This window comes from Calidris pugnax, unplaced genomic scaffold (genome assembly GCF_001431845.1).
Source record: "Calidris pugnax isolate Ruff unplaced genomic scaffold, ASM143184v1 scaffold188, whole genome shotgun sequence".
NCBI classification, from domain to species: domain Eukaryota; kingdom Metazoa; phylum Chordata; class Aves; order Charadriiformes; family Scolopacidae; genus Calidris; species Calidris pugnax.
In genome coordinates this window covers 4,623,163-4,636,473 of record NW_015091257.1, presented here as the reverse complement: position 1 = coordinate 4,636,473, position 13,311 = coordinate 4,623,163, and the positions used below count along the sequence as shown (strand labels likewise).

At 40.7% G+C, this 13,311-nt stretch overlaps 1 protein-coding gene across 3 annotated transcripts in view; it reads left to right on the top strand.

Annotated features, from left to right (window-relative positions):
• The first annotated feature begins 1,566 nt into the window (after positions 1 to 1,566).
• The window catches only part of P2RY8 (purinergic receptor P2Y, G-protein coupled, 8), a 31,551-nt gene continuing 19,806 nt past the window's right edge, over positions 1,567 to 13,311 (top strand). Inside the window, exons 1-3 of one of the 3 annotated variants that reach the window (XM_014960159.1) lie at positions 1,600 to 1,657; positions 5,227 to 5,603; positions 5,765 to 5,851. The gene's annotated coding sequence lies outside the window, so the exon portion shown is untranslated. The other 2 variants (XM_014960158.1, XM_014960160.1) reach the window with 2 other exon arrangements.

The window sequence follows — 13,311 nt, the reverse complement described above, 5'->3', positions numbered from 1 at the left end:
AAGGAGGTTCCTAGCCACCCTTGGTGCAGTAATCCAGAATACTGGCCCAGGCAGGGGAAGACCCTTCGGTCTGGAGAGGTTTAGACTCCCTAGTCCCACTTTCTGGGATAATCCCCTAAGCACGTGGCTGGGATGGATACCCTTTCCGGTCCTTTTAGTGAAGCTGGACAACTCTGCTGAGAGGAAACCAAGGTCTGAATGACCAGGTCTTGTAAGTAGTAATAATCTAAGAAGAAACTTATTTCTGAAATCCACTATCCACTGAGAGCAGGACAGCTCTGAGCTTTGGTGCTTGTTACTTAAGTCATTTATGTAGTTCATACAATGCATCTCCCATGGAAAAGTTTGTGGAGCACAGGCTCATTGACACGTCCAGTCCTGCTTTGTCAGCTCAGCTTTGCTGAGAACACTGGATTAAATTCCTATCTCTTCTAGCTTCTGTGGACTTTTGACATTTTTTATGCTCAAAACACAGATTTAGTTCTTCTTAAAGAGAAGATTAAACCCAAACCATCATAGCTGAGTGCTTGAGCTATGAAAATGTTTTATAACAGTGCATGTTGGTGGCATTTCTATTCTCTCTTCCTCTACCAACATCCTAAATGCAGGGAGTGACTCTTCCCTCCCCCATAAGGTTTTTAAAATAAAACACACACATGCCTTGGTGAAGAGACTTCAAAGCTGTGGAAAGGATATATACGCATATATGTCCAGGGCTTGTTTTCTAAATCATAAAAAATGGAGAAGAATGAAAAACCCAGGTCTGCGTTTTCCTACAGAATTGTGGGAAGTGTTTTCTACCACAACCTGCTGTTTTGGTTGGGAGGAATCCACTTGTGGGTGCCAATCCCCTCTGCACCTGCACGCAGAGAGCCCAGGTGCCACCTGGGGTTCAACGTGGAGATGCCTGCTCCTCAAAGGCAGCCTGTCCTCTTGCCTGTGCTCCTGTGTGGAACTTGACTCTACTAGCTTTCAGGCTAATGGTTTTATATGGTGCTTGGGCTCAGAAAAGCCTTTCAGTTGAATGGGTACATCCAGCCAAAGGAAACAGGCTTTTAGTGGGGTTTTATGCGTAGAGGACCTAACTCCTGATGTTCCAGCATGCCTGACTTTCACCTAGAGACCCTCTGTGCATAAAAGTATCATAAACATAGGTACATCAGATGCCTGTCCAGACTGCAATGGATGCTACTCCTTTAAACAACTTATTTTTTCTTCCTCTGTTGGGCCCTGCAACATGCTGAGAATATTGCTCTAAGCCTCTTCTAAAAATGAGAGTTAGGTGCTCAAGGCATTACTTAGTCATTTCTACACTTCATCATAGAAACTTCACTCAACAGTAAAATGCACTTGGTCACAGTTACATAGAAGACACTGCAAATTCTCTCTTTCATGGAGGTGATCAGGGTCATCTCCTGCATATTCTCAGTGTGAAATAGCACACACTAAGTACCAAACTGCAGCGGAAAGGTAAGATGGATTTTTTACTGTACTTGAAAAAGCGGAGACAATTAGAAGCAAGGAAGGAGTTAATCGTTGCAAAGTACACGGTCATTTCCTGAGCCCTGTCTGTTGGATGATTACAAACTTTCAACTATTTCTAATTCTCCTCTGTCATTTAAGAGGCTTTCAAGGTGCACTGTACATCCCAGATCAGGTAAGGAGTACAGCTTTTCACTTCTTAATTGTTTATTCAAAATTGTTTATCAGTGGAGTCAGACTTAGCCAAGACTGATTTGTTCTCCCTCTTATTATTTACATCTGAAGGGAGAACAAAGTTCATTGCAATCAAAGAAGTACATGTGTGTGTCTGTGCCAGATGACTGTAAGGTGTAGAAATAAAGGAAGAATAGTACGGGTTAAAAACAGAGCAATGTTAATGAAGAAGTTATATGTAGTCAGAAGTCAGAATTATTACAACAAATACTGCAGTAAAAAAGAAAGAACTCTTACCGCTGGATTTAAGGAGTTCACTCTGCACAAGCCACTATCAAAATAAGAGGTTATCAGTGTATAGTTTGCTTTAGTAAGGAGAGTAGTAAAAATCATAGTGTGTCTTCGATGGTATTTTTAAAAGGAGGAAGAATGAGCTTATGCATATCGGGACAGATAGTTTTCGACCAGTTTTATTTGTAAATCTGGACTTGATATCTATCTTTAGCTATTGCAGAGTCACATATTGTAGTCATCCTGAGACTGTTCCTGAGGTTTGCAGCAATGAAACATACGCACAGAAGTGACTGTGGAACCATATCATAAACTGATATAATTTCATTGGGGTCTTTTGATGCATAAAAACTGAACTCAGACAGACAGGCACCAGAAGGAAGTCTCGTAACACAGTGCACTCTTGCATACTGCCTTTGTTTTCTCTTAATAGACAGGGAGAGAGACTATTTGCGTGAAGGTTTTTTTAATAGTTCAGAAACGAGCATAAAATAGACATCTGTAGGGCAGTTATTGTAATAATGTGCTGTCACCAGGTCGCCCTACAGAAAGTGAAATTGTTTGTGCTGTGAAGATCCCTGGGTGAAGTCATACACTGGAGATTTGGATTTTTGGCATTTGATATTTTTTCAGTCTTTGCTTTTAATCATTTTCAATATTTGCACATTGGCTCCTTGACTGTGCTCAGCGTTTCGTATAAATACTCTCTGGATTTTATACATAGCTGTCGGGAGAATCTAGCTAGGGTTTTCAAAAGCATCCATTTGATTCCAACATGTAAATCCCTTCAATGTTTGAATTTTATTCCTAAATCATCTCCACCTTACTTATGAGATTGTTACTACGGCAACACTTGGACCGCTGTAATGAGTTTCACCCCTAAAAGATTCTGTGAGCCACAGAAGTTTTGTCACTGTCACCTACAGGTGGGGAACACAGATGAATCCTAGTTGATGCCAGACTCACACCCTGGCTTTTGCAGTTCCCCAGTGCAGGTGATCTGATAAAAATCCCAGGTCTTCCCTCGCAAACAGCTGTAGATCAATTTAGACATAGCCAGCAAGCATGTCACCATTCTGCTAGGGAGTCACAATTCTGCTAGGGAATCATAGAATTGTCTAGGTTGGAAGGGACCTTTAAGATCATCTAGTCCAACCATCAACCTAACTCTGATTAAAAAAAAAAAAAACAAAATTAAACCATGTCACTACATTTTGTGCAAGTACTTTTTCCTTGGGAGATCGCTCTCAGCCAACATCAAAACCTAAACTGGTTTGACAGTACGTGCCTAGATGTGCATTTTGATCCTTTGTGAACAGTTGGGGTAAACAGCAGAGCTCCACAGCAGCTAACAAACCAAAGATAATGACTGCCACTATTATGATTTACTGTATATTAAAAAAAAATTTTAAAAGGGCCAAACCAAAATCCTCCACTGTGGTTAGTGGAGCATATAAGAAACTGTGGTTTCGCCTAAATGTGAAGAAGCAGCAACAATTCTGCAGCCAAAGAAAAGCCTATACCCTTTCAGATGACGATGGAAGTCAAAGGGCTTTCTCAATGGGTCTCCTTTAGTTCAAAGCCGCGCACTCGGAATCGAGCCGACAATCTTTAAATAGCTTCCCTGGGAATTGTTTCAAGTTTCTGTAACAGCAAGTTTTTTGTCTCTGCATTTTATGAAGCAGCCAAAACCACAAATTGATCCAAGTGATCGGAAGATGGCATGGGTAGAAGCATTTGCATCAGCCTTAGTTTTCTCAGTTGGAGTATTGATGCTCAGCAATTTGCTGTTCCTTATAGCTCTGTATGGCCCTAGCTGCTAAATACTTGCATCCTCTGCTACAGCTTGCTGGGGCTGAGGTGTGCCTACCCACCCTGCAGTCTCATTTCCCCGTTTCTGCATGGGCACAGCTCAAGAGAAAGTACTCAGCAGCTTTGTGGGGGAAGAGCAAACTGAGCCCAGGCCACCCTTGCTTCTGCCTTCAGTTTTTGGTGTCCCTGCAGGTACATTTATTGAAAATGTGTATTCACCTTCTGTCTTTCAGGGTGGTTTCGGGTTCAGCTTAGACGTATCTGCCTATGCAGACAATTTTGCTCTCACCAATGACTGTAATTGCAGAAATGGCCAGCTGAGGTGATTTGAAATGTTTGCCCTCAGTGCTCTCTTTCAGCATGAGTATCTTTGGTGGAGGAAAAGGGTGTGCTCCTCAGCTCTCTGTCAGAGCGTGGCGTGCGTTATATGTAGCAGCATAATAGGATGGAAAAAAATCAAACCCTAGAAAGACCATTCCTTGTATGGTAAATGTGGTCTCCCCCAGTAACTGCTGCGTTCTAGTTGAGTGGCCAGAGGGGAGAAACCAAGCAGCCCACAATCTGGCCTCAAGAAGTTATCCTGTGGTGGCCTCCCTCGGTCCTGCTCAGAAATGAAGAGAAAGCGAGACTATTTCTCGACGTGTTTAGAAGCCGTGGTGGGGTTTTGAACATTCATTGCTGCCTAACAGCTTTACTTCATATTTGCATAGTTTCCAGATACAAAGTTGTTTTGAAGCAGAAGTCCAGGAGGCTTCACAACTGACAACTAACATTTGCAAAGCTTTCAAACGGACAGAAGGACACTTTTTGTATCAGGCATGTTTATTGACACTTTTCTCATGGGTTTCACAGTGTGCAAAATGAGCTTGAAAATGGAGTTCTCCTCTGAAAAATTACAGAGATGGGAGCATTTGGCCCTTGACTACTGCCTTAAAAGTTCTTGGATGAAATGAGCTCATTTTATAAGTAAATGTCTTTGGGACTGTTGTTTGGGCTTGTTTTCTCTTACTGTCAACTCCCGAATGCGAAGGTCAAGTTGGTGTTCCTCCTGGGCTTACTATTTATATGCAGGAAACCTAAGAGGGACTCTTAGCCTGAGAGTTAGGGTTGTTATTTTAAAATAGATTTGAAATGAGTAATATAATCCAAATTTTGTCTAAATTTAGGTGCTAATCAATGAGAAATATCCCACCAGGTTAATTTTCTGCATCCTTTGAATCTGCTAATGTCAGTTTGATCTGGTCTCTTTTCACACATTTTTGATCGGAAGCCTTCCACCCTTGCTGAAATTTTCCACTGGTAGTCTTATATTTCAGTATTGAGTATTTAACTAAAGCTAAATACTCAGGCAGAGGAAGAGAGAGAGGGAACTGTACCAGCTTCATGCAAAAGCTCAATTTTTTTTAACTGCTGGATCTTAGTTCTCATCAATATAGTAACCGAGACATTGTGCCTTTTTGCACACAGACTGGTGCGGGTCCAAGAGTTGTACAGGCTGGGGCAAGGCATCTAAAAGCTTGTTCATCAAGAGCTGAAGGTTTTTGTCACATTTTCACCCTACTGCACGAGGAATTCAGGCTCAGTAGCTTATGAATTGAAAATAATTTTACCCTCGCATCCTCGCTCTCACGGCTACTGATTGAGTCTTGAAATAACAACAGAAACTACGCACTGGTACAGTCATGATGAAGCAGCCAGGCCTACTTATAACCAAATAGACTGCACCTGATTCAGATCTGCAAAAATAAGACGGGAAAATATCAAGTCAACAAAACGCATGTGTTCTTTTACCTTCTCTTCATCTTCAGATGTGGATATTATGCATTTTTAGTAAACCTACACAGGTACGTATTACAGCTGGTAAACTGTGTTTTAAAGTTATAAAAGGCAGTGTTATCAGTAGTTGTCAGTGTTTGGCGTTATCTTTAGATGTGCTTCTTTTGATTTTTATTTTTTTTTTATAACAACTGATCCTTAAAAGGTTTTTCTTTGGTCCTTTCTGCAGCTCTTACTCATAGAGGAAATCTGATCTGCTACAGCACGGAAACATCAGTGGTGACCACAGCGAGACAAATTCCTTAGGGAGCTGCCTGTAAGTCTGATCAACATTTAAGATGAAAAGTTTTGCATTTTTCCTAGCAGGATGTTACATGCAGAGCTTAGCTGTATGAGGCAATTGCTGAGGCAAAAAGGGAATATTCAGGAACACAAGCCTCTGCTTTGAGTAGGTGAGTAAGCACAAAGAAAGGAATCATCTTGTAAAGACTTTTTCTTTCTTTCTTTCTTTCCTTCCCTCCCCCCATAAAGCTCTTAAGAATATGAGTGATGAGCGGTCTTTGAGACTCTCTAAATCATGCCCGATTGAAATCCTGTTCTCTCAGGATCCTGGGTACACTGAGTAGATCCCAGTTCTGGGCTACAATGGTTCAGCAGCTGAAGGCTGGGATAATAAACCTTCCATACTTTTATTACTTCATCTTGTGAGAGTCAGGCAGTGCAGGGATCAAAGGGAAATCCTCCTAGAGCACAGGGGGTGGTGGGAGGTAGGGCAGGAAGCCGTGTATAAGCAGGAACAGAAATGGGGAAAGAGAGAAAAACAAAAGAGAAGAGGAAATATGGTAGTATGAAACTGAGGTAGATGAAGACAGAGGGTGGTGTCTGGACAGCGGTTAAGGGAAGGAAGATAGATTTTGGGTTACGTGCTACAGATTACATTAGTGGGTTGTAGAGGACAGCAAGGCGTGATCCTTTCAGCTCTTTTCCTCAAGGACTCGGGAGAAAAAACCTGAAATATCCCGGTCTCAGTAATCTAACAGTAGTCTTCAGGGTAAAGTATGTTTGTCTGCACCCTCTAGCGGTCCAGACAGAAAATACTGTTTCACCCAGCTAATTTTACACTACGTCTGTTTGCTGGCACCTGTCATGGTCTGGTCTTTACCTTATCTGACACATCTGTGCCAACAACTGTTCTTAGCTTCTGAAATACCTTTTGGAATGATCTTTGGTCTATGATAACTCTTAAACTGCACAAGATGGTTGCGTGGGGGTCAGAGTTGCTTGAGGGAAGGAATCAAAACTGTGCCAGAATTGTAACAGCCCAAGGAATTGACTTTCATGGCCTGAGGCCAGGTTCTGACAGCATTCAGTTTACTAATATTGACATACCCTTTATGTAGTAAGAGCTCCCTTGTGCATTTGACTATGGTATAGCCCTCAGTCACCTAAGAGTAAATATTAAAGAATATTTTGGCATAAAAAATCGATCAACAAACCATTCAGAGGGATACTCTTGCCTGTCTCCCTGATCTACTTTCTGCTGAAGGACACATGCTAACTGAGAGGTAGGAATGTGGGAAAATGCAAAGTAGCCTTGTGATTTTGGTGACTGAGTGATGTCCTCGGAAATGAGATTCTGTCACCTATTCCACCTGAAAGTTTTGTGTGATGCCTCTCCATAAGAAATAGATACATGAGAAATGTCTGAAATGGACGTGGGTGGAACTTCAAAACCTCAGCTCCAAGTGGGGACAATTCTCATACGGCTTCTGACTACTAGGGAATTATGCCCTAGTAGTTGCTTCTCATAAAACGATAGCAGTATTTACAATAGTAGTACTTAAGGACAAGTACAGAGCAGATATCCTAGTTGCAATTGTAGAGCAATTGGATTTTGACAGGACTGAGAGAGCTGGCCTAGTGCCAGTAGGGAGTGTGCTTAAAGCACATCAGTAAGACGGGGTTTCTTCTTTAGAAATACAAGTGCTTTCTTTTCAAACACAGTGAAGGAGGAGGAAATAGTCTAACTCCTCCTCTAGAGCACTCTTCTAGGAGAAAGAGCATGCACGTTCAACACTCTCTTTGGAAAGTATTTAAAGATTTATCCACTTCCTTCCTTGCTAGCTAGCTAGCTATCCTTGCCAGATACCACAGTCTGGGCTGATTTGCACCTGTCCAGTTGAAGCTGGAAGAGCAAGCGGTGGTCATTGGTCAAAAAAAGGAGCAGATGCCTGAAATATCATACATCTAGAAGGCAAAATACCTGATCCAAAATCTCATCTTCAAGGATGCTCTTTTGCATTAAGTAGTCACTGGATAGCCTCAAAGGCCAATCTAAAGAGTAGAGACCAGGCCATCTCCACTCCTTTACAGATGACTACCCCTGTCACTAGGCTAGAGAATCTCTTGCTCTTCTGCATGGTGTTTTCCTCTTTCCCTGAGCTGTCATATCTATAATTTTTTATTGTGCATCTTTGATGTGAAATATGGGCAGTACCCAGCAGCTTTGTGGTTAAAACAATCTTCTGCTCAGATAATAAGTTCCATGGTCAGACTTGGAAGGCAACTTGAGGCATCTATTTCCTGACCTTAACCACTACTCTATCATTTAGACGGGGAAAGGAAGTGTTTCTCTTCTATCAGCCATCTAAAAAGATTGTAGCAGATCATATTCAGTTCCCAGAAAGAAAAGGCAACAGGGAATCTTCATATAAGGAAATTTCACAGAGAGGTTGAAGGCTCAGGTCTCCCAGCAGTGTTCCTGTGTGAGAGAGGATGTTCTGTCAGACTCACTAATATTTTTTTGCAAGTTTTCATGTTTCCGAGACTCATCCATAGTCTCCTCTGGTTGACCTACGTACATAGCATGTAAAGAGTGCTGACTTCCCACCTCATCATTTTGCTGAATCTTTCAGATCCCATTCTGAGACACCTAAGTCTTCATCAGTGCTTTAATCCTTTCACCTATGTGATGCTCATCTTACAGAGCCTGAAGTCCTGTTTCAGTTCTGGCTTCACACCAACTCTGAGTTCCTCATTTTCAAGTGCTTATTAAAAGACACCTGGGTCTAACTTTCAGAATTATTGAGTGCTCACAGATCCAGATCCAGTCAATAGAAATGTGGCTTTGAAACAGTAACATTTTATGTAATGCCAAAAGCTTTAGGTAGACACATAAACCTGTCCTAGGCAACTCAGGGCCTCCATTCCCCACTTTTCTGTTTGTAATATGGGGTTAAATAATCTTCATACTAGAGGAAAGCTGCAAAGAAAAAAATTGGTGGATCTTTTTGAAGTACTTTGATGCTACAACACTGGATGCCACAAAAATGCCCACAAATAAATTATTTATTTGGTATTGAGGACAAGAGTTTGAATAGTGCAGTGTACACAGGGCATGGTATCACTCATTGCGCAATGATGAGAAAAAAGTCTAAAGCTTTCTGATGGGGTATTTTGCCTTTGGAAAATTGCTGGGGGGGCATTGGTTCCAACAAAGATCAAAGGTAAATGGGCAGGCTTAAACTTGTCCATTTTCCAGCCAGCTGACTTGTGAAGTTTCTTGGCAGCTGGCTCTCTTCAGCCTATTGACTTCCAGCTTTTCACTAGTAGGAATATTAAACTCCAATCCCCAACATAGGTGATTTGGAGATAACATCAACAAGCTCTCCAGTGACTCTGTGGGCAGTAGAAAACACTAGCATATTTTCTTTCTAAAATTCTGTGATATGTGGTGGATTACTATATAACGAAGATTGTCATTATTGCCATTACACTTGTCTACAACCTTCTCCTGTGTTGTTATGGCCATGATGCCCAGAAAACCATACACAGTTGCAGAAATCAGGGAAAGGAACTAAAAAACATTAGGTGGAATTATAAATGTCTGAAACCCAGGCTTCCATCCAATTGGCCAAATTTTTTTATGCAATGCACAGAAACTTAGTTAATCTTGGGACCTACACCCTTTATCAAATTCAGCAAGAATTAACCAAAACATGCGGATTTTTTGAAGGAGGGGGGGCAAATACAGTCCTGTGAATTTAAACCAAAGATCCTTTTCGAACAGCAGCTGGGCTCAGTAGTTTTTTGAGTTTTTCTTTATATTCTTACTTCTAAATTAATGATAAAGTGAACAAGTGGAAGTATTTGATGCCTGCTCTGGCTTACAGTGACCCAGGAGCCCCACGTCCCCTCCTAGACTCTCCGACATTACATCCTTCTCCTACAGATGAGGCCCATCCACACACCTCATTTGTCAGGTAGGAAGGTATACTGAAAACCAGAGTCTTTCACAATTAAGCCCAAGCAGCCTACACTTTTTCTGTGAACAGTATTTATTGACTGGCTCATAGGGAGCATTTCCTGACCTGGCATATCAGGCACATTATCCCCACGGTTGTCCAAAGAGACCTGGCCTTCACCTTCTATTTCTGCAGTCCTGTGCTGCTGTGCCCTTTTACTTTCTTCTGGGAAGAAGACAAACATCAAAGCCTTCCCTGAAATAGATTTAGTCTGTGCTTTCTATGTCAACTTTAATGCCTCAGTGCTCTCCTCCTCCGGAGGAGAAACGTGCTGTAGAGACTGTCTTGTGGGTGCTTATTTCCTTTTTTGAGATCTGAGCCAAAGCTTAATTCTCTTGATGTGTAGCCATCAAAGGCAGTGAAGATAGACAACTCACAGTGATGCTGGTAAATAAAAATCTTACCGACTATTACGTGCTGTAGTTTTGCTTCATGTACCAAGTGTTAACAGGGATTATATAGAAATAGAAAGTTAAGTTTGCAGCAATTAAACTACTAAATAGCTTTGAAGGTCAAGATGAAATAATTTCAATTTTATCTATTTATTTATTTTACATTAATTTTATATATATTTATTTCACTTCTGAAATTAATCCTAAACCATCCCTAAACTAAGTGCTTTTCCATGACCACTCACACTGGAGAAACCCAGTGCTGTAGATTTTGGCAATGCCCTACGTAGAGACAGTTACAAATGACAGCGCTTCTTCAAACACACATCTGCAAGACACAGTGACTTTAGCATTAGAACTTTTTTTCTATGTGAGGGCTACAGAGATTTTACTGAATTACTAGTGTCAATGATGAAGAATGACAAGAGTTTTTCCCCAGTGGAGAGACAGCCAAATATACTATAATTTTTAAAAAGCCAGCATAGCATTCTTAGATCACAATTATAGAGTATGTTAATGATCTTTGCAAATCAGTTTGTATTTGTCTTTTTGACACTGACAGTCCAGCTATCCTTAGTGGTAAACCCCAAGGAAAAGTACTTCACTGCATTTAATCTGTTTTAATCTGGGTGGATGAGAAACCTGTGCTTGTTCTTTGGCTGAAAGTGCCGACTTCCATTTCTGAATTTCCCATTACAGTTTCCACCAGTTCTGAATGTCCCCACCCCCCAGGAAAAAACACTTAGTTTGGGCCTCTTCTGTGTTGTTTATACACTCTGTTTAAAATGCTATCAAGTCTTTTTTAACTTTTTGTATGCTTAAAAGCAGATTGTTTCAACCGCTACTTCCTTATTTCTCCTCCCTTCCTCTTAACTCTTTTATATACAGTCTCTTAGATACTCGTGCTTTTCTTCTTCATTTACAGTCTATGAATAAGTTGATCTATCCATCTTCCCAATCAACTGGGAGTATGAAGGCCAAGAAAACCTTCAGGTAGCTTCTCATCAGAAAAGCTAGACAGGGTTAAAGAGGTGACAACAGTTTGTTAGGAGTGGCATTCTGTCAGGCTTTTACCACTGAGAATCTCTTCTCATTCATCCTTCTAATAGTGTTTTATTTTGAGAAGCCTACATCACATACTGCATCAGAAGTATCAAGATTGCTTGCTATCTGACACCACACAACACTAAAAGTGACCCGATCACCTGCCACTTTCCTCAAACCCTGTCCTTCACAGTGATGCATCCATATACCCACTGATATGATTCAGTCATGCCAGCAATGACGGGATGTCACAAGAGAGAGCTGAGGTCTCATGATGGAGTGAGGACGTATGGGTAAACTACTCCACGCCTAATTCTGTTAAAGAAGCATTGAGTTGGTCTCCGCTCTGAGGCCAACCTGCCCCACATTGTAACTCCATGAGCCAAGAGTTTGCATGGTGCAACTGGGATACAAAGTCCATGGGTGAGAAAAAAAGAATGTAGTGCTTTGTTCAGTATCTGAGAGGAGAAGACATCCAAACTGCAGATCCTTTTTCAATGTAATTTATATGTTTTATATCAAGTGACTAATAGAAAAACTTACTGCTTAGAGGGAAGTGTAGATTCAAATCTCATGACTCCGAAGAGAGAAATAAATTAATATGTCCCACATACCCATAGAGTGGTATTTGTGGAGAATGTGAACAGTACTGCTGTTGCTGGTTTGGATCCTCCAATTTTTTGTGAGCTAAGACTGATGCAAGCACCTCACTCCAGGAGAAATTTCAGTCGTAATACATGGTTGTAGCTAGAGGTCTCCTTGAAACCCTCAGCAAAGTGTAGAAAGCTGCAGCTTTCTCATGGACCAAGGTGTTTCCTGTTGTCTAGCATGCTGGCTGCTTGGTGTCCTGGTTTTCTGGATCACATTCTGAAATACCTAATTATGAGCCAATGAAGTATGGGACATCTCATCTGGTGCTATGTAGACTCCTGGGCAGGTAGGTGCCTCTGTCTACTTGTGTTTCTACAGCCCAGAGTAGAGGAGGTGTGGAGGGTGGGTGGACTTGCATTCTGTACAAGCTGCCTCTGGTTGCTTTCCTGTGTCTCTGTCTTTTTTTTCTTTTGTGATTGAGCAAAACTAACCACACTCTCTTTTTACACCCAGTTTCTAAAGAAACTCTTTTAACTGGTTTTCAGCTGAACTGTGACTTTCTTGAGCTTGGCTAGTGACAGGAACAAGACATCATATATCCAGTTTGTAATATGAGCTATTTAGATATTTGAGAACCAGAAAATCCTATTGTACCTTGCAGTTTGTGGAGATTTTTCCCTTTAGGATATTATCGCATTATTGTAATTTGGGCAGAAAAAACCCCACTTCCTGAAAGTATTTTCTATTTTGATAATGTATTTGAGAAGTCTCATTATTTGGGTATCCCAGTTTAAGGTACAAGGAAGTGCTCAATTTAGAAAGAAAAATATCTGAACACAGTTTTGACAAATGCAGTCCCTTGAATATGTCTTGAACTGGACATTCAAAAAGAAGGCACAAAAATTCAAGAGCTTTCTGTCATAATTTTTGAATGATTTCATCAAGCTTTGTTTTAAGAAGTCATTGAAAGGTTTGCAGAGGTTATAGCATAAGAGATCTTGATGCTTTGTCTCAGAAAAATCAGTTAATGAACCTTAAGAACAAGTCCACTGATTCTAGTAAATTAATGCTAATTAATTGAATTGATACTTTCTGTAAAACTGGATACAGAACATATCTAACTTCTGGAAGCATTCTAGAAAAGAAGGGAAAATCTTCTAAATAAATGGGTAATGTATTACAGCAACAGTTTTCATCTTAGAGTAAGCATCATCTTAGAGTTTATTGAAGTGCTTCTTCAGTTCAATAAAAGCAGGTGCTATGCCAGCAATTTCAAAAGCTGCTTGTTCTCCTTTTAACACTTGGGAGCATTTACAAAGCAAGACACTAATATTTCTTAACCCATCATCAGCGAGGTAGCTGAGCAGTGCCAAAAAAAAAAAAAAAAAAAAAAAAAAATTAAACCAGATTAGGAAAAAGAATTTTTAAAAACATTTAGCAAATGT